Source organism: Martes martes (genome assembly GCF_963455335.1).
Source record: "Martes martes genome assembly, chromosome: 13".
Lineage (NCBI taxonomy): Eukaryota > Metazoa > Chordata > Mammalia > Carnivora > Mustelidae > Martes > Martes martes.
Genome location: NC_137901.1, coordinates 36232115 through 36257289, shown reverse-complemented (window position 1 = coordinate 36257289; position 25175 = coordinate 36232115). Strand labels below are relative to the sequence as shown.

Below are 25175 nucleotides of genomic sequence, written 5' to 3'. Positions count from 1 at the left end.
CGGCAGACTGGTCGGGGCTGGGTTTTCTGGACGCAGCCCCTGCTGCGGAGTGCGCGGGGGTGGGGGCGCGGCGGGCAGGCTGCGGTAGGCGCGCCCCCCCCCCCCGGGACAGGCGCCCAAGGGCAGACCTCCTCCCTCCCCGTTGGACAGAGGGGCCCCGGGCATCCGCGGGCTGGCGCGGGATCTCCCGGGCGTGAGAGGAGAACAGCCCAGCGCTCCGGCCCAGAGCGGGCGGGGCCGAGCAGGTGCCGCGCCGGCCTGAGGCGGGATGGAGAAGGTTCCCCGGCTCGGGGCCGTTAGCTCTGCTGGGTGGGCGGGGTGGAGCTGGAAGCCGGCGGTCGGCCCTGCCACCTGGGCCGACGCTGAGCTGGGCGCGGAAAGAACCGGGGCCCCGGGGACTCAGGTCTAAACCTTTCAGGCCTCTGGAACTGCTGCGGGCGGCCGCGCGACCCTCGCGACAAAGCACGCTTCCCAGGGGACACCTCCTCCTCCTCCCCCCGCGGGGCATCGCCGGGGACGCCCACTGCGCACTGAGATAGCGCTCCGAGTAGTCCCCTTTTCTCCGGAGAAGCAGGTGGCCTTGGGAACCTTAGAGGAGCAGTCGCTGTGGGAGGAGGGGCGGGGGCGCGGAGGGGCGGCGGGCGCACAAAGCCCGAGCCTCGCAGCCCGAAATGAGTGTCCCCTGGGAAGAATGGCTTCTCAGTCCACCCGAAAGAGGCTTTTTTCTTCTTTTCTTCTTCTTCTTTTTTAACCCTTTACAGGAGGACAGGCGTCTTGCAAAGTGTGTGTTGCAAAGAGCTGGGCATTGAAAGCTAACCATTTCGTTATCCAAGAAAACCCTTCCTCCTACTTAAACAGATTGCACCTTGAGAATTACCTCCCAGCACATTTTTTTGCTTAGGGTTCATATCAAAGCTTGGAGATGATTTATTCTTTGAAGATCAACATTGATAAATATTTGGAAGAGATAACCCTTGATACCAAAAAGAACAAAATTGATTTTTCAAAATTCTTTAGATTTCTGTATGATGTTCACCTGCCTTGGAAGAGAGGGAGATTGTATGTGGAAACTGGTGAACTTTGGCAGTGCCGTTTTTCTCCCTCTATTCGTAGTGTTTCAGTGCTTTCCTTCCCTACTTAATTAGTTACCTGTTTTCAGGAGTGAGAAATGGGGCAGTTCTATCTCATTCTCTCCATGTTGGTGCAGAATGGACGTCACTGTTTGGAGGAATCTCTTTGGTCATAAAAGCAGGTTGGATTAGAAGATGGAGGGACAGAATGATGTATTGTGAATTCAGTTTATCAGAACCACTTTTGTGAATTATTTGGGTCTTCTTAGTAGATTGAGTTAAAAGTTTTCGAAGGGCTTTTTTTGGCATCACGGTATTCCATTCATTATGATCTCTGATTACAGTGATCTTTTGTTGAAACCACAGAAGGCTCATAATTGTGGTCCTGTGACCTTGAAGTGGTTTTCTTGGATTTCAAACCCTATATACATAGGTTGACCTTTCAAGCTGGAGGCTGAAGTACATTTTTATGTTTCCCTGGAATAGCCCCATAGTCTTGATCCAGTGTCCCTGGTCTGGTCTGGTAGGAGGAAATCCTGATGCTCCAGAGTCAGCTTTCTGCACCACCACCCCTCCCGCCCCCAGGAGCTGCAGCACTGAAATTGCACTGACACACAGAACTTTCTGAGGTGTCCTTTGCAGAATAAGCAGAGTCAGAAGGTATCCCACAGAACCCCTTGACTCCTTGTCTTGGCAGCCAGCCAGACTTACTCCAGCATCTTTTGCTCAAAGACCCCTACAGTATATTCAGATGTTTGGCATTGTTTTCACATCTAGAGCTGAGTGATTGGCTGGTACTATTAGCCAGGGTTCTGTAAAACAGAACTCAGGGCATTTATGTGCCTAGGTACACATTCATGTTTTAAAATGCTTGTTAGTTTCTAGCAGGGAATCTTTAAGTTGGATGATCCCCTGTGATAGAGCTCAAGAGTTTTGATCACTTGGCATATCGGTATACACCCTATGTCACACCGCTAGGGAAGTGAGCGCACGGTCTCACTGAATATCACATGCCTCCGTGAAGGGGATGCTTTTACGATTCCTATTTTGCAGATGAGGAAACTGAGGCCGAGAGCAATGAAGTAACCTAGTTTCTCTGCTGGGAGTTGAGAGCTGAGATTCAAGCCAGGCCTGAGTGTCTTGAGCCCCCCTCCCGGGGCTGCTCTGCTCCCTGGACCAGCTGTGCGGCTGTGGACAGAAGCAGCACCTCCTGGGGGCTCATCCCATTAACCTGGGGAGCTTACCAAATCGCTTTTGTGTGCCAGGTACTTTTTGGCCTGGGGCAGGTGAATGTTACAAGCATGAGTAAGAGCCCTGAGGCAGAATTCCTGGGCTGGTAGAGTTCACCTGAGTGGTGGAACAGATAGTTACCAACCCTGCTGTGAATTAGCTGATGGTGAGGGAGGGGGCAGGCAGTCACTCCAGGCCTTGCATGAGTAAGGCTGCCCACACCACAGGGAACGCTTCTCCCTGGTTGGGCCTGGCCTTGGCAAGATGGGGAGTTTCTTGGGGCAGGGACATCTGTGTGATGGACAGGAGGGAGAAGTGTGACTGTGGGACATGCAGACACCCTGGGTGTACCCAGCTGTCCAGCACAAGCAACTCCCCGGGGTTAGTAAACTTTTATTGCTTGAAGTAGATCACACAGACAGGAAAGTGTACAGGGCACAGGTGAGCAGCTGGAGGCCTGGTTGCCGAGTGAACACACCTGCGTAAGTGGCATCTGGAAGGACCTGTGGTGGGTTCTCATTTGTATAGCCCCCCTCCTAGGATTCTCCTGTGCTGGGAACCTGTGAACTGGATAACCTCTTAGGCCTTTCCCAGCCCAAACTGGAGTCTGTGCATCTTTTCTTTTCTTTTTAAAGATTTTATTTATTTGAGAGAGAGAGAGAGAGCAAGAGCAGGAGGTGGGGAAGGGATAGGAGCAGAGGGAGAAGGAGTAGCAGACTCCCCACTGAGCAGAGAGCTCTACTCAAGGCTGGATCCCAGGACCCTGAGATCATGACCTGAGCCAAAGGTAGAAGCTTAACTAACTGAGCCACCCAGTGCCTCACGTGCATCTTTTCTCAACTTAATGATATATTAATTTAGATCATGTCTGCTAACTCCTTAAGAAGTTAGTTGTTTATTTAACTAGTATCGTCTTGGACAAAATGATATATTATGCTTATTATGCTTTATCTTCATTTTTTTTCCCAAGCTGCTAGTAGTTCCAGGGAAGATAATTAAATTAATGATGAGTTTGATAACAAAAAGGTCAAAACAGATGCTGTATTTTCACTGGGGAGATGTTCATTTTGTGGTTATACGTTCTGTCTGGCCTAGGTAAGGCCTTTTGTTCTCAAATGTTGCATAAGTAGGTGTTTGTTTCTGGTTTAGTGTTTTAAAGAATTATAATTATAGGACTTCTAATTTAGAAAAATCTGTACAGTAGAAATAGTAAGTCATAGGCCTTTCAAAATTTAAATGTGTTTGGATTGATTGATACAAAAGGCTAAGGATTCTTGTTTCCTTTTGATAGACAAAAGTCGAATTGGAGAATATTTTTACAAAAAAAGAGACAACCTGTTAAAATGGCAATTAAGACAGTAATTTAGTTCAGGAAATGTTTCGGTGCCTTTTGTGGACTAGACAGATTGGAGTGATAGTAGTGACCATGTTCTAGGTACTTGCCTGAGACAAGGAGCGTCCTAGACTTGCACCATCTCGCCATGTCCAGGGATCACCTAGGTACCGGTACTGTTGCATGTCATAGCAGAAGAGACCCAGAGCAGACGGAATTCCCCGGTCACATGAATGGGAAGTTCCAGAGGTGGCATTTGACACCAGTCTGAGCTCTTAATGACTCCGTTTTGTGTGTTGGATGTCTTCCTTCCAGGCAGCCTGTCCATTTGCCAGAGTTCTTTTCCAACATGCATTGGTGATTCCTGTGCACACTATAGTAGAAGTGGCATGGATTATTTGAGGTCATTTAGGTCAGCCTCTCACTAGGTGGGACTCTGACTTGTCTCCCCTGTTGCAGATAAATTCCTGGAGGGAGAAGACCTGGCTGTTCAGTTCGGCCATGTTTCTCTTGAAGCTAACTAGTGCTAAGATGGCGTGTGCTAAGTTGATTGATCGGTGTTAGTTATAGAACACAAATCCACTGGTATTATTGCTGTAATGAATTTCCACCTTAATCCTCTTAAGGGACACATCTGTTTGCTACATTACATTCAGATTTTTAAAAGATGAGGTCACTGGTAAAGTTGGCAAGTGTGTTGCGTCACAGAGCATCTTAGGACAAAACTGTTTGAAGAATGTTGTATGAACTGCTAAGAGCATCTCTGTGCGAGCCGAGTTGAATGTGATTCTACCTTAATTAGCTCAGTTGGTTGGAGCCGGGCTATTGAGATCAGGATCATGGGATTGAACTCTTTATGGGTCAGCTGGCTTCGCTTCATGCATGGCCACAGACAGCATCGGTAACCCAGCCAGACGTCCCGCAGGTGCTGTCAAGGCCCCCTGCAAGGATCTGGGTTGGAAGGGACTGGCAGAAATCTTTGGGGGGCAGGGGAAGGAGACGTGTACTGGGAGTGTGCTGGGCACTACACGGTAGGCCCCCACGCATAACTTCATTCATCCTCATAACAGCTCTAGGAGGTGGACAATAGTAACCCCAGGTAATAGATGGGGAAACTGAGGCACGGGGAGGCTAAGCAGGTTATCTGAGGCCACACTGCTTTTAAGTGAAGAAGGAGCTGAGATTTAAGGTTAAGTCTTCTTCTTCTTCTTCTTCTTCTTCTTTTTTTTTTTTACTCCAAAGCCTGTAGCCAACTGTGTCCCATTATTAGAAAGCCAGCAGAGCACGTGCTTTCTGTGCTGGGGGAAGCGCAGGTGGGGGAGGGGCCGACTATGTTGCCTTCCCACTCCAAGGCTGCCTGTCACAGGGCTGTGACTTAAACGGTTGTGCTCGGGTAAGTTCTTCCAGCGAGGAAGCTCTGTGAATCTGTGCCTTTTGTCCTCAGAGTCCAACCTGGGTCCCTCTGGAAAACAACAGGACTGCCTGCCTCCGCCCTCCCCCTGCGGACTCTGAAATGTTAGTTCTTAATGGTGGCAGATTTAAAACTGATTAACATGCTGAGGCGGCTGCTGAGCACCCCTCCCCCAGCCTTCTTTCTCCTCCAGGGTTTATTCCTCTGTGCAGAGGAAACTTTGAACACTTGGCGAACTTCTCTGCCCTCTTCCAGTCGCCGCTCCTGGCACCCTCCCCGCCTCCTCTCCTGGTGATGCCCCTGGTGCCTGTGGCCTGCTCTGGAATGTCCCCAGTGTAACCTGGCTTTCGAGGCAGGGACATTTTCAGAATCTTGGGTTTGTCAGCGTCGTCTGCTCCTTTACAGAGACAAGCAGACTGCTTTTTGTTTTTGTTTTTGCCTTTTTGGCAATTTTATTGGGAAGTGTTTTTGGATCTTGTTCTGAAGTAAGAAAGAAAGAATGGGGAAAATGAAGTTACAACGAATGTTAAACCTTACCACAGGGGTGCAATCAGCAAAATCCAGATTGTGGGCAATTATAGTCTCTCCAAAAATTAAACTGCAAAGAAAAAAAAAGAAGGGAACCTTAGATTCAAAGAGATTTAAGAGATATATCAACAACCAATTGCAATGTATGGCTCTCATTGGATACTAATTCGAACAAACACATGGTTAAATAAATATTTGAAGTCATTGAGGAAATTTGAATAATGACTATGTGATATTAAAATTTATTAAATTTAAATTAATAAAAATAACATAAATTAATTGGATATTAAACATTAAAGCATGATAACAATATTGTGGTTATATTTAAAGGCAAGTTTGTATTTTTCAGAGATACATACTGAAATATTTACAGATGAAATTATAGGATGTCTGGAATTTGCTTCAAAATAATCCTGGATGAGGGGAAAGTAGGTGGGTGAGTTTACGGGGGAACAAGACAGACCGTGAGTCCAAGTTGGATTATTGGTGTATGAGGAGGTCATTATACTATTTTCTATACTTTTGCATATGTTGAACTTTTTTTTTTGAACTTTTTAAGTAAAAGAGCTAAAAAATTAGGTTATGAGTTCCGGTGTTCCCTTTGGGATCCGAGTCTTTTCATTAAGTGTCACTGGTGTCGTGGGCGTGTTCGCATGGCTGAGGCCAGTCGTCAGCAAATTTGCTGTTGTGCTTCCACTGGTATTTTTCTTCCCATCCTGATGGTTGCATTCTCCTTAGGATCTTTGAAAAACAAGTGTAGGACATTAGTCTTGTTATGTTCAGGATCTCTTTGTAGGCTCAGTCCGTTCTTATGATGAAGCCAGCTCAGCAAACATCCATCTCACGGACTCTCGGTTTGGTAAAGGAAGGATTAAGGTGGAGAATTTATATGAGTAGTTTCAGTAGATGCCCCCAATTTTTATCACTAAGCTGAGATGTTACTCAGGCTATAATTAATGATACTGGTATAAAGGCACTCAGTTTCCCAGTGGCTGGTAGAGCCTGTGACTTGCTCTCATGACCACACTCGAGGTCTTGATTTCCTCTTCTTCCACCTCGAGTTTGCCTCAGGAGAACCACCCAGAATGCAGCGCACAGCAGTGATGCTGTCATGTATTTGAAAATGTGAGTTGGTATATGTTGGCACTCTGACAGGCAGCTTTTGATTTCTATGGACAGGTTAAACCATTTATGGATGAGCTATTGGTTAGGGGGGAAGATAGATCATTAAAAAAAATAGATTACCATGCATGAGCAAAATTATATACCAGAAGTTAATCTATTTTTAGAGTCACATAGTAACAAATGGTATTACATTGTGTCTTTTTACAACTCAGGAACATACCTCCTCTTCACCACTTAGATTTGTAACCAGAAATCAAAATTTTGAACTCTAAGGGGGAATGTTTAGAACTTAATATCAGGAAAAAAAAGTCTCAAAATTGTGAACACATTGGGAAAATGGGAAAATGTTAAATAGCTTGCAATTCAATATAGCATAACGCTCTTAGATTTGGCCAAAGGGACACAGAAAAACGGATTTGTTGATTACCTCATCAAGTATTTTTAACATTCTCAGAAGAAAACGCAGAAGGAGACTTTCTTGTTATTGATTAGGCTCCTCTGGTTCTTCGGGCACTGGTATCGTGGCACTGAATGGAATGCCAGGTCCCCACCAGAGGGCACAGGACACGCTAAGGATTATTCTGAAGTTCTCAGAATGGAAGATGTAGTGGATACATATTCCGGCTGGTCTTCTGATCGGATCCTGAGAGCGGCTTGCAGCTCGTGACCAATGAGTGGAAGGGCAGATGCTCCTGAGTGGCCAGACTCAGACATGGTTAGAGCAGGTGCGAGACGGAGCAGCGGGTCCTCGTGGGAGAGAACGAGGAGGAGGGTCCTTCTGGCTAAGTTGGCGTCACACACGATACTCCAGTCATACGCTTTGCCTGTTCATATCGGCCAGAGTTTTGACTAAAGGAGTTTATACCACTTACATTTTATACCACTCTAGTACTTGCTTTGTTTTCCCTATGATTTCACCTTCCCCAGTCCTCCCCGCATGATAATTATCAACCCAGAGTCAAAGGTGAGTCCCTCATGACTCGTGAACACACGTGTGTGATGGTGTTGGGTCTGAGACAGCTGACTGCGACAATGCTTCCTTCCCCTCCCCTACTGTAATTTAATTAAATGAAATTCAATATTGTTAAGTATGCTGCACCCCGCAAACCTAGCTTTCAAGCCTTGTGAACAATTATGCAGGGACTTCTGTCTGGTTCTCTGATTTCACCAGGGAAGCTATGCGCAGCCGAGGCACAGGGGTGTGGGGCTCCCTGGGAGAGCAGCCGACTGAAGACAGAGGTTGATGATACCCCAGTCCCAGAAGAGTTGGGGGCCTTGGAACCCAGTCTTCAGCGGTGCCACCGTGACCCACAGCCTCGGAGTGGGGGATGCTGGGCTATCTGCTCCATTGTCTAGCTGTGTGTTCTTGTGCTAATGCCCCTCTGGCTGACTGACTGTGCTTCACAGTACGTCTTGACATCTGGTGGGGTGGACGTTCTCTTCTTGCCTTGCAACATAGACATTAATAGGAAAAAGGTGAAAGGTTAAAATCCTTTAACGGATTTTAATGTGAAGGAAACCTTACCAAACAGGCCTGGGTGACCTGTTAAAGAGGGAAGAGAGAGGGACACCTGGGTGGCTCAGTTGGTTAAGCGTCTGTCTTCAGCTCAGGTCATGATCTCAGGGTCCTGGGAAGGAGCCCTGCCTTGGGCTCCATGCTCAGCGGGGAGTCTGCTTGTCCCTCCCCCTGCTCATGCTCTCTATCTTTCAAGTAAATAAAACTTAAAAAAAAAAAAAAAGAGAAGAAGAAAGAGAGTCAGAGAATGTTACTCTTCTGCTCCAAACCTCCCTCAGCCCCCTGTCCTTCAGGGTCAACTCCAAAGCCCTTGAGTAGTTGGCCCATTGGTTCATGAAGGTTAGGTTGGTTGGCCCGTTTTATGGTCGATTTGGTTTACTGATGTAGCCCTAGAGCCTAGAACAGCGGCTGGCACAAAGTATATAGCTAGTAAGTGGTTGTTGAATTGAGCACATTACCATAACATTCAGAGCTGGAGGGAAGGAAGAGTGGTCTCATTCCAACTCTTTCCATGCAGAGGGGCCTTCTGTAAAAACTCTGGCCTACGTGTTCTAGAATGAGAGGGAGTAGTTTCTTCTCCCTTCATGGGCAGCCTTTCCCATTTTTGAGCTCTTTTTGTTAGAATTTATTCTTTATTTGTGCCTGATTTTCACTTATAGAAGTGGGTTTTCATAGCTTCACAGATGGGGATGGAGATGGGTCTGGATAATTTATTGGCTGACTACCTAAGAGGGTGGAAGTAGGACGGATAAGCCCAGAGGGCGGTGACTACAGGGATTGGTAAGTGGAGTGAGCTGTGACCTGCAGATAGTGCCTACAAGGGGATGCTGGAAGGATCAAACTTGTCCCTTTCCCCTGTCATGGTGGAAGTAAAAAGCTCCTTTCCTGTCGTGTTAATGCGGAGAAATACGGTCTGTGTTCCTCACCTGAGTCAATATTGTCTGTATTGGTCTGTGTATGCTTGGTACCCTAAACTGTCTTCAGACTTGTGTTTCCACCTGGCTGTGAACTTAAACTGCGTGTTTGGAATCCAGAGTGGTGTTGCCGGGGAGAGGTTACCATTAGCAAAGCTGGATTCAAGAAGAAAAAGACCAAGAGGCAAGGAGTCTACCCACGTGAAACTAACAGAGCATCTGTTCGCAGCACAGAACGAGCACGTGGGTAAATTTGGAAACTGCAGAAAAGCGCACTGAAAAAAATAAAAACCACTCTTCTCACCACCCGAAGGGACCCAACCACTCTTACCACTTTGTGTCTTATCAGGATTTTAATAGCTCTGCATTTTAAACTGTAACATTATGAATACGTTCCCAAGCCATTAATGCTCTTGGAGCATATCCTCCTTAATGACAGCATAGTGATCCATCCTGTGCCTGTGCTGTGGTCCATGGAAGCATTGCTCCCCTGCTCTGTGAGGGAAAGGGCTCGGTCTCTTCTGTGGTTATTTGTCCCGTGCTTGGTGCTTAATAAATACTCATTAAATGAATGCAGGAGTGAATGAACCATTGGATGTTTAGGTAGTTGCCAATATAAAAACACAGATAAAGCTGTAATATGTATGCTTGCAGAAAGACAGTCCTTGTGCTTACGTCTGGTTATTTTCTTAAGATGAATTCCCTAGGGGTGCAGTTGCTGAGAAGAAGGGGGAAGAATTTATCTTGGATGCAGTCAGTTCCCGCCATTTTAAGAAGAAGGTTGGTTGACACGTTGGAGGGCTGGGGAAGAGCTAGGCCATGTGGTGAAGCCCAGCTCCTGGGTGACCTTGTCCGGATATGGCCGCTCACATCACGACTGAGAGGAACATGAGAATTCTGGGACTACCACCTGGTGGGACTCAGAGAAGACTGTTGAACCCTTAGTAAATTATGTAAATGTATGCATCCCATTGCCTCTCCCTATTTTGAGGGACAAAATCATGCCTATACTTTAAAAGTCAAAGCTAAACTTAGAACTGTTACATTGTATGCATACAAGTAACGGTACTGTGTTCCTAAGACAAAGATACATCTCATTAGCTGCTAATGCTTCCAGAAAACCGAGGAGCCTGTATGCTGCAGGTGGGATAGTCAGTGACTCCACCTCTTTCTAGAGACTTGGCAACACATACAAATCATAAAACTAATCATTTTTGACCCAAGACCCCCCCTTATAAGAATTATTTGAAGAGATAGATAAAAATACAGTAATACTATATGTATAAAGATATTCGAGGATTATTTTAATAATGAAGAGCTAAAAAAAAAACCTCAATGTTCCATGACAAGGGAGATAATAAATATATTATGTTTTATTATGGACAGATTATCAGGTAGCTATTAAAATAACTCCTATCCTCGTGCAGGCTGTTATAACAAGATGCCATATAGATTGGGGGGCTTAAACAGCAGACATTTATTTTCTCAATAGTTCTGGAGGCTGGAAGTCCAAGATCAAGGTGCCTGCAGATTTGGTTCTTGGTGAGGTCCTCCTTTCTGGCTTGCAGATAGAGAACCACCTTCCTGCTCTGGTGTCTTCCCCTCCTCTTCACTTTCTTTCCCCTCTTCTCCCCCTCCCCCTTCCCTGCTTTTCCATTCTCTCCTTCACCCTTTTCCCCTCTTTCCCCCTTCCGTTCCCCCTTCCCTTCCCTTCCCCTTTCCTTTCTCCCTCCTTCCCTCCCCTCTCCTTCCTTCCTTCCTTCCATCTTTCTTTTGTGGTTTCATACCTTTAACTTCTTTTTCTTATAACGGTACTAATCCCACCATGGGGCCCCACCCTCATCTAAACCCAATTACCTCCCAAAGGCTCTACCTCCTGATACCACACTTTGGGAGTTAGGGCTTCAAAATATGCATTTGGGGGAGACCTATTCAGTCCATAACAACCCATACGAATCACCAAATTTTACATATGGAAATGTAGCAAAGAAATGTCAAGAATGGAACGAATAACCTCCTTCTCCCAGACCGGCTCCCATGGCTCTGCTTCATCTTACTCGTTACAAACGCGCCATGAGAACTGTGAGTCAGACTCGATTCCTCTGCTCACGCCCAGGCCCCTCCTCTCCATTCCTGAGTCTTCTTGGCTTTCCTTTGGACTCCGGCTCTGGAAAACAGCTCTCTGATCCGTCCCCCCACCCCACCCCGTGTTCCCCGCCTCCTCCTCCTTTGCTCTGGTGGCTGCCCACTATTTACCGGGGGAAGTCCCAGCCATTCACAGGGACACTCAGAGTTCTCTGTGACCTGACCTCTTGTCTGCCACTACCACGTGGTCCCCGACTGTCCTTCCCTCCCTGCCCTTCCCAAACCCTGTGCTAAAATGCTTGCCGTTCTCCTCATAGGCTGCCCTGGACGGTTGTTCAGGTTCTTGCCTCCACCTGGCCTGCATTTTCAGCCCTCCAGCTGCCCCCAGACCCAGGCGGGCTGTCCTCCATGCACCCCCTCACCCATGGCACCGTGTGTCCGTCTCCCCACCGTAACCCTTCCGGAGCGGGAAGTGCGTTTAACTTACCTTCCAGTTCAGAGTTCCTAGCACAGTGCCTGAAACATAATAAGCCCTAATACATAATTTTTGAATATTTGAACGAATGTTCAGTGGAAAAGTACGGTATGTGTTTATATCATGATGATTACAAGAATTGAGTAGACTTCACTTTTCAAGATCCCTCCTCAGGTTCCTGGTCTGAGAACCTGGTTTACGTGTTACAACGTCCCCCACAAACGGCAGGTGAGTGAGGGAGAACCAGTTCTTCCATGTATCGAAACCTTGTTTTCTGGCCTTTTCCACACTGGGTCTGTGCTAGGATCTCAGAGAGGAAGCCCGGGGTCGGCAAAAGAAGGCCCACCGTCCTGTCAAGGGCATCTCCTGTTGGGGCTGAAGGGTGGGGACGAGGCTGGGTCTCCGCTGCATTGGGTAGGGCTCCTCCAAGGGGCCCGGTTTGAGGCCTGTCGTGCGAGATGGAGAAGGAGCACCGCCTCATGGGCCAGATGTCCCTGTTTGCCCGGTTCCGGGCCATCCTCATGCCCTTGCTTACTGTTCCTGCCCAGGCTGAGCCGTGGGGAGGGCGAGGAGAGTTGTGAGCATGTGTGAGGGTCAGGGTCGCTGCAGCCGGGGAGGCCGCTGCAGCCGGGGAGGCCGCTGCCGCTGTGATGAGCGGGAAGCCCCCAGAGGAAGGTGGGTCCGGGAGACCGGAGCGCTGTCGCCAGAGTCCAGCCGCCCTTCTTTCCACACAGGAAGCTTCGGCCCTCTGCCAGCCGCGGAGGTTTTGGATAGGTTTTATTTCAGGTGATGACACTCAGCTCACAGGGATATATTACCCGTTGGCCATATCAGATCATCGTTTCAGGCTGCAGGAGCGCTGCGGCTGGCTCCTGATCACAGCTTCCAGAAACCACCAAGCCCCTGGCTTCTGCAGGACCTGGTGCTACCTGAGGGGCTAGTGTCTGGGTGGCCAGTGCCTGGTTGTGGGAGAGGTTATCCAGCCCTTCTGGGGGTCCTCCATTCAAGGTCCATAGCACCGGGTATTTGGGGGCAGGAAAGAAGAGCTCTGGCCTTCCTGTCCAGAACAATAGTCAAGGATATGAGTAGTTTTTTGTTCCCAGAACTGGGTGCATTTTTGTGGACAGTGATTCATCGCTGAATTTGTCTGTAATAGAACCGCGACGTGTCTGTGCAGTTAACAAGGCATAGGGACATAGGTTTGCTGGCTGATCCTCACACAACCCCAGAAGGGGGTGAGATGGGTCATTTAGGCTCCATCTCCCAGTTAAGAGAACTAAAATCAGGTTGGCTTCTTGACTGATAACCAGGAACAGCCCCTCAGTGGATGGCAGCGCCAAAACTGTGGTCCCACGTCTTCTGTCCTCCAGGCCCCCAACTCTCTGTCCAGTGGGAACTCTCAGCATCAGCCTCAGTCTGTCAGAGAAAAGCATGGGGAACATAGGTGGACACCCATGTGTGGAATGCGTACGAACAGGAGGAGATTCGGCTGAGTTCATAGACGTTCTATGTAACCGGTTGGTGATTATTTCTCTGAGAGCTGCCGAGCAGAGCTTGGTTAAGTGGGAAGCTTTCTTTCTGTCAAGCCCCTGATCTCAGACCATGAAAGCCATCTCCTTTATGGTTATGATTGGTTGGGGAAATCAGTCATAGACACAACAAAGAATGAAGTAACAATGGACAGGCAGCATATGACTCACGTCTACATGTAACGTAGGCGGCCAGGGCTATGGAGATGTCAGAAGTGGGAAAAATCGACGTGGGCTTACATTCCAGAAAGCCTCCTGGTGAAAGCGGGAAGGGTTGAGCAGATGAATGGAAAGGTGAGATGTGGATGGGACCGGGAGGGGGTGGGGGTCAGGTCTGGATGGCTCTGGGTAAGTGAGAACAGTCCCCGATGTGGAAAGGAGGACCGACAAGGGTGTTCGGAGGGGCTGGGCTGGCACACTGGGCTGTTGTCAGTGAGCACAAAACCGTTTCAGAAGTTACTTCCGTTCCATGTAATGAAAACATAAGGGGAAAGGATGGAAAGAGGAGAGAAAAATGAAAATCTGAGAAGGGGAATGATTACAAAGGAAAGGGGAGAGAAAGAAACTGGTAAGAGAAGAAAGGAGAGTGATGGACAGGCAGTCCCTGAAAAGCCACTGATGCAGAATGTGTGGGAGGAGGAGGATGGTTGGGGACAAGCCACAGGATGGGCCTGGCCTGGGCCTGGCCTGGGCCTGGAGGGCAGAGTCTCCCGCTGCCCACACCCCTGGTCACTGCTATTCCCAGTGAGCCCAAGTGTTAGCCAAGGGCTAAGATGACTCTTTTCAGGGACTTTCCCTCCTTCTTCTCTTTCGCAAACACTTATGCAGTGTCTTGTCAGCGTCAGACTCTGGGAGGGCCTGCACAGTAAAAAAATAAAAAACAAAGGAAACTAGGGGTCAGCAAAATCACAGTGGGTGACCACTCCAGCCCAGTCTGTGCCTTCCATAGTCCCTCTCTTAAAACCTCGGACCAATAGCCTCTTCCCTTACAGGGCTGTGTGGACAAAACCAAAAAAGGATCCTACCATCGCATTAGCAGCTCTAGCCCCAGCTGCCCTGGGGTGGGTACCTGTTTCCTGCCCCCCACCCCCAACAAACCTGTGACCGCAGACCACCTTGAAGCCGAGGCTTCCCTTGTGGGTTATTGCTTTAGCAAGGGATGCTCTGAGGCTTTGGTCCTCCAGAAATCCCTCCTCCCTGGCCGCAGTCAGCCTTCACTGCCATGCATCTTAGACCTTGTCCGGGCTCTGCTGTTTTACCTCCTTTTCCCTCCTGTTCCATTCTCGCTCCCGCCCCACCACCACAGTGAAAACTGCCCTTGCTAAGGTGCTCGTCCTTAATGCAGGGGACGGTTTTCGGTCTTTATCTCATTTAACCTCTTGGTAGCACTTGCTGGTTCTGGTCATCCCCTCGGAGGAGGGCTGCTGTTCTGAGTTTGACAGTGACAGATTCCCCTCCTCCTTTTCTTCCTTCTCAGCCTTCAGTGTCCTTCTGCCCTTGGAGTGTTGGCCTTCCTCAGGGCTTTGTCCCAAGACCATGCCTTCTCCTCACTGATGACCTCGGTTTCTGGGTGGCTCCCAGAGCTTTCTGATAACCCCCTCGTTCTTTTTTCTAGCCCAGCATTCTCTCTGGTCCTGAGGCCAATGATCCAAAGGCCTGTGGACGGCTCCCCTTGGATGTCCCACAGATGCCGAACATGCACAGGGTCGAGATTGGATCTTCTTATCTTCCCACAGACCCACAGTGCCTCTGTGAGGAACAGACCCTATGTGGCGAGCTGCCCAAACCAACAGCCTCTCCTTGGCTCTGGCCGCCATCTCTCAGCCCTCCCATGCTGGTGATTCTCTTGGTTCTTGGCACTTCTTGCCCCATTCCGTAGATAGTCCCTGGCATATGGAAAGTGCCCAGCAAATGGTGAAATGAAGGAAAAATAAGCAATATAATGTGTGAGAAAGTGTCTGTCACGTGGCATTTGTCCAAAAAGTGTCCCTTTATTAGTTACCCACGGCTGCAAACAGAGTCCTCTGAAGCATAGTTGCTTAACATGTTTGTGTTCTCTCTCCCAGTTTCCTCGGACCAGGAGTTCGGGGATCGTGCTGGGTGGTTCTGGCTCGGGGTCTGTCGTGAGGGTGCAGCCAGACCACGGCTTCTTCGGTTCCTGGGCTGGGCAGATGCAGGGAGCTGGGAGCTTCTGGGGCAGCTCTCATTATCTCTCTGGTCTTGTTCTCTCTCTGGTCTCTCCACGGGTCTCTAGTGTAGTGGCTTCCAGGTAGTGGACTTCTTCCATGGCTGTTCAGGGCTGTAGATGGAGCCCAGGGGGGTGCTGTCTCCCTTTTTCTGTCCCTCTCATTGGTCCTCTGTGGGTTTGAGCAAGTCAGCAAGGCTGGCCAGCGTTCAAGACACCAGTGTCCCATGGTGCGAGGTGTCAAAGATTTATGAACTTCTTAAAAAGACATTTATACACATTTATACATTTATAAATCGCCTTGATTTTTGGTGTGCAATCCTAGGAGTTTGGACACAGGCAGAGGTTCTCATAACTACTAGAGGATACGGAAGCGCTCCAGCAACTTGAAGAACTCCCTAAGGCTATCCATTCGTCATCAGACTTTCCCCTTAGCCCTGATTCCTGGTAACCACAGGTCTGTTCTCTCTCCCTATAGTTTTGTGTTTTCTGGAAGGTAATATAAAGAATCATTTAGCCTGTAGCCTTCAGAGACTGGCTTCTTTCACTCTTCATAATGCCCTTGAGACCCATCTAAGTTGTGTGTTTCGACAGTTCATGCCTTGCTAATGCTGAGTGGCATTCCATTGTGCGGATGTACCAGTTTGGTCATTCATTCACTCCTTGAAGGGTGTTTGTGTTATTTCCGGTGTTTGGTGATTACACATAAGGCCGCTATAAACATTTGATCTGGGGGCTCATGGCATAGCCCGTATGTCCTACTGCCTTTTCTGCTGTAAATGTTCGTGTAGAGATATTGTGTGAACATACATTTTCAGTTTTCTAGGATAAATACCTAGAAGTGGGATTGCTTTTTTGGCAGAGGATGACCTGGCACTCTCCTTGGCAGGCCTGTCAGGGGCTTTGTACTTATTAGGCAAATTACCCTTTGTCAGAAGAATTTGTTATTTGAGTCTTTGAACTTCAGAGTAGAAGAACCTTTCCAAACCCTGCCCAGAGAAAGGACCATTCATGTAAAAATCATTGTCAGTAGGTATCTTACAATTCCTTATTCTTCCATCGTCAGCGGCCCTGCTGGGGATGAACGTGAGGCGAAGCCCCGAGGTCCCCTGTAGCCTCATCACCCTGAGCTATGACGTCACCCGCCACTCACTCTGTACTCTCCTTTCCATGACTTTACAAAGGGACAGTGCCTGTGACAGAGCTGTGTGGGGACCATTTTTCAAACCCCATGGGGCACAGATCATCAGAAATTCTTTCAGCTGGCAAAATACCATAAATCAGTGAAGCAGCAGGCAGCCTTGGAGGGTCTCGGAGTATGAAAAATGCACTTTGATCATCACAAAGATGAAGTGAGCTGTGGAGGGTAGGTGGCTGGATGGCTGTGGCTTTCTTCCTCTGGCGAGTCAGAGAAGAGACCTGTCTAACGTGAAGGGGTGGTGGTGGGATCAGTGGGGAGAGGCTAAACCCTTAAGAAGTCCAGAGGCTAGAGTGTTAACGATTTGTTTGTTTGTTTTTAAAAGACGTTATTTATTTATTTGACAGAGAGATCACAAGTAGGCAGAGAGAGAGGAGGAAGCAGACCCCCAGCTGAGCAGAGAGCCCGTCGAGGGGCTTGATCCCAGGACCCTGGGATCGTTACCTGAGCTGAAGGCAGAGGCTTTAAAACACTGAGCCACCCAGGTGCCCCCTGTTTTCTTTTTTAAAGATTTATTTATTTGAGAGAGAGAGAATGTGTGTGCAGTCATGAGTGGGGGGAGGTGCAGAGGGAGCTAATCCTCAAGCAGACTCCCCACTGAGTGTGGAGCCCTATGCTGGGCTTGATCTCACAACCCACGAGATCATGACCTGAGCTGAAACCGAGATTTGGACACTTAGCAGACTGGGCCACCCAGATGCCCAAAGATCTGGTTTTAATGAGTTTTACATCCTCTTTACTAAGGGAGCTCAGGGTCTGGAAGGTTGCGAAGACCTCAAGGTGGCCCTCAGTGGAGGATGCCCCCTTCGTCAGGCTTCTTGAACATTCCGTGTGTCCTTGACTAAATGAAGCTCCCAGCCGGGAGACCTGCCTGGAATGTATTAGCAGGGCCCTCCTTTTAGCTCTCTCTCTATTCTGTGGGGTTGTTGGGGATACTTAGTTTCCTTAGGATATCATAGTACATAAATCAGGTAAACGCCTGAACAGGGGGAGTTCAGTGTGATTCTCTAAGGATCTGTAACAACTGAGGACGTCAGTGCTCCTCTAGGAATAAACAAGGGAGTGAAAGGTGAAATCAGGCCTGATGCTCACAGAAGCCTTTTACTCGCCCTACATCCATTTGAATTTTTGCTCTCTGTCGGGTTCCCTGCATTGCACTTGGAAATCGAAGAAGAAAAAAGCCTGGGCCTTGTTGCCAAGCGTTTATAGGCCACAACGGTGACAGGCTGGCCTGATAGCCTCACCGTAGGTATCGCTTTATTTCTATGAAAAATGCATTCAGAGTTGCAGACACCAAGTCATGGTGAGCTTTTGAATGTCACCCATGGGTAGGCTGGGGGCTGTGCTTACATAGGTAATCGTGATTGGCCTATATTCAGTTTCATCAACCCCTTTGGTTTCTGTCAAGATGTTTAGGACAATGTCCCTTGGCTGCCTCCCCGAGAAGTCAGACTCGTCCTCTCTCTCTCTCTCTCTTTCTCTCTCTTGGTTTCCTGGTCTCTGCCCAGGTCCTTGGGCACTCAAGAGCTCTCTTTTCCGGATTATACCTCCAATGACTGAAGCCTTCTTCCTCTGATATGTCCAACTGATGCTGAGTCTCTTGGTTCTCTCATTCATCCAGAATTCAAAAGCTTCCACCAGGCTCCCCTTTTAGAAGAAAGTGGGAGGGGGTCCTCTGAGGGGATGTGGGGTTAACCTCTTGTGTATCCTGAGATTTTGAGTTTTGTTTCTAACGTTTGTGCTTGGGAACGGCGCTTGGGTTAAGGCCCGGCCTGATGTCAGTGGGCAGGGAGGATTTAATGAAAGCCCAGAACCTGTCTGTGCTGACATATGTGCCTCATTAGCTCCTGCTCCGTGCCCGGCCTGCCTGGAGGCCCCTCTGATCTGCGATGTCCCAGCGAACACCAGCAGTTCTCAGCCCAGCAAACTCCCTACTCCTTCTATTGTCACCCTGACTTTGGGAAACATGGCTTTGGCTTCCTGATTCGGTGTGTGTCTCCTGTCTTGTCCTTGGTGAGCTGTCCCCCAGTGCTGTGACCTGCCAGGCCCTGAAGTGGCAGCTCTCTCCATGTGGTGCCTGGTCACGCCCGCCCCCCCCCCAGCCCCCTTGCCCCGGGCTGCCAGTGAGGCTGCCACGGGAAAGACAAGGGCTAATCCTAGGCTGAGGAGCGGGAAGGCAGAGGAGGGGCCCTCACCGGCCAAGGGTTCTTTGTGTCTCAGGGCTCCGGTGTCTGTAAGCCTCTTTTCTTCCCCCGCACTCTGGGAGAGCCATTGCTTTCATTTCCCAGAAATTCCCTGGCCTGCCTGGTCCCTGAAACAGAACATGCGATACCACTAAATTAGTGAATGCAGTTCTGCAAAGTCTAATCAGGTTAAAATTCATTATTCTGGGCTGTGCTTGTCTGGTGACGAGTGCTTGCCGAAGCGGGAGGAATCTGTGACGGGGCAAGCACAGGTCTGGCCCGCTGCAGTCCCAGGCCCAGGCTCCGCTTCTCCCTTCTCGTGTGGGAGAGAGCAGGCCCCCTCGCGAGGGCTCGGCCACACTTCAGCTCTTCACCCCAGCGTGGTGTTGCTCTCATTCTCCTGCACAGGTCACCGGGGCTGAAAACCCATCTGACGGGGAGAGGGTCAGCTCCCTGGGTTTACAGAGCTGTCTGCATATCCCACAGTGCATTTTGTCCTAATGGTCGGTCATCGTTGATTGAATGGCCTTGGATGTCATTAGAGTTTCCAACTAGTTTATATAAGGTCAGAGTAATCGAGGGATTGGGGACGGACCTGATATGGCCAACCGCACTAACCTCCCCTCCCCCACCTTGACACCCCATCATTCTGTAGGGGATCTTTAGGGGAGGCTCCTGGGAATCCTTCTGGGCCAAGAACTGGCAGTGAGTTGAGAAGCGGTGTGATGTCCTCACGGCACGTTGCTCATGACCGTGGGTCATCCGCTATGGCAGCCCCGCTTTTACTGAGTGCCTGCTGTGTGCCAGGCTCTGTTTCAAGCACCGAAGAAACAACAGCCTGCAGAAGAGGCAAACATCCTGACGACCTTGGAGCGTCTGTTCTAGTGCAAAGATGGCAGAGAGAGAGGTAAGAAAACAAAGTAGCAGGGGCATCGTGTGCTCGGTGATCTGCGCCGGGCTCTCTTGGCCTCCGTCTTCATCTGCAGAATGAGAAAGCTGGACCGGACCCCCGCGGTCCCTGCCTCCAGCTCCTCTCTAGATCCTCTGACCTGTTTTTTGTACGTACGGGCAGCTGGCGGTCTTTCTTACCTGCAGAGACACGTCAGGAGAACACAGACTTGTTTCCAGCCGTGGGGTTCCACGTGGCTACTCCTTCGGGTGCCAGCGGGCAGGCGTCTCCTGGTGTCCAGTGGGAGATGGTGCGAGTCCACGCTCTACACATAGCATGTGGCCTGAGCCCATCCCCACTCCTGGGGGTGTCCTGAAGCCCAGCACTCCCACGTGTGGCCTGTGGGAGGGCAGGCAGGTACCCTTAGTTATGGGGGCTCCCCACTGTGGGTGTGCGCAAAGGGAGAAGGGGGGACCCAGACCTGCTCAGGCCACTGCTTCTGGATAATGGGGCTGTGGGCTACTATCCCTGTCTTTCCGCTCCCGGCTGGGGCTCTCTGAGAATGGGGCTGCTGCTAGCCTTCGTTAATACCGTCACACTTCCAGAATCTATGGAGCTGTTGCTTCCTCCCCAGCTTAAGTCAAACAGCGGCCACCAGTCCGTGGGCCAGGTGCAGGGGACATGATGGTGAGGAAGTAGCAAACAGCCCTCTGGGGGCCTGACGGCCCAGTGCCCGGAGCAGAGCTCGGGCTGTCCGCCTGTCCCGCAACCTGCCCGACCATCGAGTGGCACGTGGCGCGTGTGCCGGGAGGGCAGCTTGTCACCCACAGGGCAGGGGAGTGGGCTTTCCGTTTCCTGTGTCCGTGAGTCACGAGGAATGGTGCAGGGCTACGGGCAACACCGTGGGCTCTCAGAGGCTCCCTCGGGTGGGAGTGCCAGAGCGACAGCGAAGCCTTGCCATCCACGTGCCCACATGCAGCGGCAGAGCCTCCCGCCTCTGGGATGCTGTCTCTTCGTGGTGTTTGAATGTGAGGGGCACCTGGGTGGCTCAGTGGGTTAAGCGTTCAACTCTGGATTTCAGCTCAGTTCATGATCTCAGTGTTGTGAGATCAAGCCCCGTGTGGTGCTCTGCGCTGGGCATGGAGGCCGCTTGGAATTTTCTCCCTCTCCCTCTGCCCACCCACCAAATAACAATAACAAAAAAGCAAAAGAATGTGACTTTGCCAACTTTCTGGATGTGATTTTTTGGTGGTTGGTAAAAGGGACCGAGCGTAAGCGTGGCTCCTTTCCCCTCTTTCTTGCTGAGGAACAGGGTGCTAGGCCATTGAGGTGGGGGGTTCTTCTAAGAGGGTGGCAGACATGGGGCGGGGATGGTTGTGAGCGGATGCCAGGGTCCTGAGGACAGGTGAGGAGGGAGGATGGTGGGGCTGCACGGCTCCATCCTTGAAGAGGGAAGAGCCGGGTGGCCTGAAGACAACCCACCTTCCACCCCGGGTCTGGGGACACATTGCTTCCTCCTGAGAGGGCGGCAGAGAGAGAGAGAAAGACATTCTTGGGGGCTCTTGGAGGACAGTAAGTCATGCTTGTTTTCTTCACTGCTGCATCCCGGGTTGGGCCCTGCTTACAGCTGTGTGGGGGGGTGGATAAAGGGGAAGGTGGAGCCGAGGCCCCAGTCGGGGGAGCTGGGGTTATCCTGGAGCCTGTGGGCCTGAAAGGAAAAGCATGTTTCATAGGGGAGTTGGTGGGTTTGGGATCAGGCACAATGCATTAGAGCTGCAGGGCCCAACCGGCTGCTCCCTTCAGTTACTGGTCATCACCATCGCCTGGGGGCCTGTGTACCTCCAGGGGCCTGGCAGGTCGCCTTCGTCCAGACTCCTCCCTCATTCTCTATCTCCCATTTTACGCTTCAGCAACACGGCTGCCCTAGTCCCTTGCATTCCTGGCTGCTTCAAGCTTTCTTGCTTTTGCTTCTGTCTTCCCACCATCGTCCCACCCCGCTGCTCCTTTTCCTGGCTGGGTCGTCCTCATCTTCAATGGTCAGGTCTGGTGTTCACTCACTCATCCATTCCACTGGCACTTAGCGCTGCCTAGAAAGTGCCAGATGCTGCCGCTGGGCGCTGCAGCCTGCCCTCTGCCCCCAGGCTACATAGTTGCCCTTGTGAGTGCTCCTTTGGGCCTTCCTGCAGCACCGTGCTTTAAAGCAGGGCTTTGGGTCCCATAGACATGCTTGCAATCTCTCTGAGTTTCAGTTTCTACATATATAATTATAGTGCTCTTTTTTAGAGGGTGATTGCAAGCCTTAAATGAAATGACATTTGGAAAATACTTAGCATGGTGCTAAGCCCACTCAGGGAAAGGGAGGCCTCTGCTGCTGCTTCTCTTTCTTGTTTTATCACTGGCTTAGGATTCCCTAACTGGGTCTTTCCCCCTGTGGGAGTCAGACCCATGCGGCCGGGGTGGCCCCAAGACGGTGGTAGGATGTAGTCAAGTATGGAAAGAAGATGTGAGTGTAGGTGGGTGGGAAAGTAGAGAGTAGGTTGGAGGCTTGGAGAGGGGTCGGGGATGAGCCAGGCCAGGTGGGGCAGAGCCTGGGATGCCAGGCCTAGGTTCTGGCCTTTGAACCAGGATTTGGTGTATCCATAATCATGGTCATAATAATAAGTCCTGACGATCAGCAGAGCTGCGGTCAAGCTGCAAGGCTTTCAAGCAAATCGAGAAATGCAGTCAGTCTGTTTTGAGTCTTGGTTGGAAACCAGGCACTGAGGCCAGTGGCGAAGCTGCGTCCTCTGCTGCTGGGGTCAAGAGTTTTGCTTCACCTGACCACACACTCTGGGGGTGCTAGAAGGCGTGGGGAGAGGTGTCGGATATGCCTGAGGCTGGATGCTGTGACCCCCAAGCCAGCAAGAGCTGCATTTTGCTCTCTGAAGCCTCATCATTATCTGCAATCTTGCCTTACAGACAATCCCATCCAGTGCAGGCTTTTATTTTATTTTATTTTTTGTCTTTGCCATGGTGCTAAGGGAAGAATTTGACAGTGTGCCCCGTTGCTGGACTTTGTGTTCTAAATTTTGCTTCCCATCTGCTTGGCGTGCTGTTGCTGACGTCCCACCTTTTGTGGCCTTGGCCATCATGCTCGTGAGACAACTGTGCTGAGCGGAGTGGAGAGCAGAAAGTTGGTTTGCTTAGAAGAGCTGTGCTTTGGATCCTGAGGCCAAAAGCCTGAGTAATTTGATATTCTTGACATTCATGGCCCTCCACAGCCTGAATTGAGCCTGCCTTCCAACCCACCACCCCCTGACCCATCGGTCCACCAGCCGTTTCTTGTCCCTTTGTCGTATTCCTCTTTTTTAGATCCACATTACTGCGCAGCCCATGGTCCCTGCAGCGAACTAGAGAAGCTGGTGCTGGGACACGGCCCCCTCCTGTGGTCCCCAAGCTCTGTACCCTCGGGAAGGCAGATTTGAGATGTAGGAGATAACTGCGTTTCATGCATCTGCCTCCAACCACGCCCGAGCTCGTCTCTGACCGAGACATGCTCTGCACCCCCACACCGGTGCTCAGCTATTTCCAGTTCCCTAAGTCCTCTCCGTTTCCAGGGACTGGCTCAGATAGATGTTGTCCCCTTACATGGAGGCTTCTCTGCCGATGATGGCCAGAAGTCACCATCCTTCTGCTCGCCTTCTCAGTGATGGGTCTCCACCTGTCTCAGGTTTTCCTTTTTTTTTAGATTAGGAGAATGTGTTTGAATTCCTTCTCCCTGAGGGAAGAACACTCATTGGCTCGGATCCTGCTCTCAGTCATCTCTGTATCCCCAGAAGTCATTGCCATTGCCTCTTCCAACACTTTCTCAGCCTTTTCTTTTTTACTTTTCTTTTCTTCACACTTATGGTATCATCATTATATTATTTTTTTGGATGAGTTCTCCATCCTGGTTCTAGGTTTTTGGTGTGGTGGTTATTAGAAAGCGATCTATAGACTAAATCGTATAAGGTCAGTACCATCTCAAACTTAATTTTTCATATGTTAATGTCTAATCTCTGAGACCCCCCCCCCCCAAATTAAAATGGTTGAATCATAAGCAGCCCAGCTGAGAGGGTGAATGGCTGAGCAGAGCTGTAAACAGTCTTATGATGCTAAGGAGATAAAGATGAGAGTTCAGGGCTCACAAAGGTGGAGATAGCCTGGAAACACCCATGATTATAAATACCCTCCCACTTTAGTCAGCAACCCTGAAGGAGTATATCCTTGGAGAAATGGCTTGCCCAAAATAGGCCAACTTTATAAAGACTGAAACCCAACCTCAAACTAGCTGACCAGAAATAGAGAAAATTTACAAAGACTGAAACTAAACCTCAGATCAGTTCAAGTGCTAGTTTGGATTAAAATTGTCTGTTCCTAATCTAGTTGCCTGTCCCAAACTAAGAAAATCAGAAAACCATATAACACCACCTAGTTCCTTTGTAATTTTAAATATATATACATACATACATACATATGTACATATATGTATATATCCCCAACACCCAGTTGAATAAATACCAGGTATAATAAGAAGTGAGGTCAAGAGAAGAAAAAGATTCAAAACAGACACAAAGATGATAAGATATTGCAGTTATCAGACAGGGGCTTTAATATCAGTGATTAACAGGTTCAAGACAGTAAATGACAAGATGGACAATGTGACCGGAGAATTAGAATATATTTACATAAAAAAGCAAATAGAAAAAAAAATCAAATAAAAATTCTAGAACTGAAATAGAATCACTGATATTAAGCATAAGCAGGTGGACTTTACAGTGGCTTAGACGCAGCTGAAGAGAGATTACTGGTCTAGAAGATAGGCCGGTAAAAAAAATATCCTGCCTAAAACAGGAAGAGAAAAAAAAAAACATGAAAAATAAAGAAAATGTCCATAAAAGAGATACAATATATAATGAAAAGGTTTAACACACATGTCATTGGAATCCCAGAAAGATAATGGAAGAAGCCATATTTCAAGAGATACAGAGAATTTTAAAAAATAATGGTATACCAAACCATAGACTAAAGAAGTGTTATCAGCAGGGGAAATGTAACGAAAGACACAAACGCATGCCAGCAAAACTTTTGAATGCCAAAGACAAAAAGAAAATTTAAATATAGCTTGAGGAAAAGAAAGACCCATTACTTTCGAAGAAGCAACAGGAAAACTAACAACAGAGTTCACAACGGACATGACGGAATCCAGAAGACAATGAAATACACCTTTAAACTGTGTAAGGAGAATAAATGCCAAAGTAGAATTTTATACCCAGATTTTCCTTGGAGATAACGATGGAGTAAAATCGTTTTTGGAAGCAAAGACTGAATTTATTGCCAGCAGTTATACCTGGAAAGAATACTACAAGGGGTTCCTCAGAAAGAAGCGTATCCGATTCCAGTTAGAAGCAGGGAGAAGCAGGAAGGAACGAAGAGCAATAGAAAAGGCAAACATGTGAGGAAATCTACGTAAATAAACCTGAATA

General features: G+C 49.1%; 1 protein-coding gene across 6 annotated transcripts in view; it reads left to right on the top strand.

Moving 5' to 3' along the window:
* The window catches only part of FHOD3 (formin homology 2 domain containing 3), a 460829-nt gene that overhangs the window by 315 nt on the left and 435339 nt on the right, over positions 1–25175 (top strand). The window lies entirely within an intron of this gene.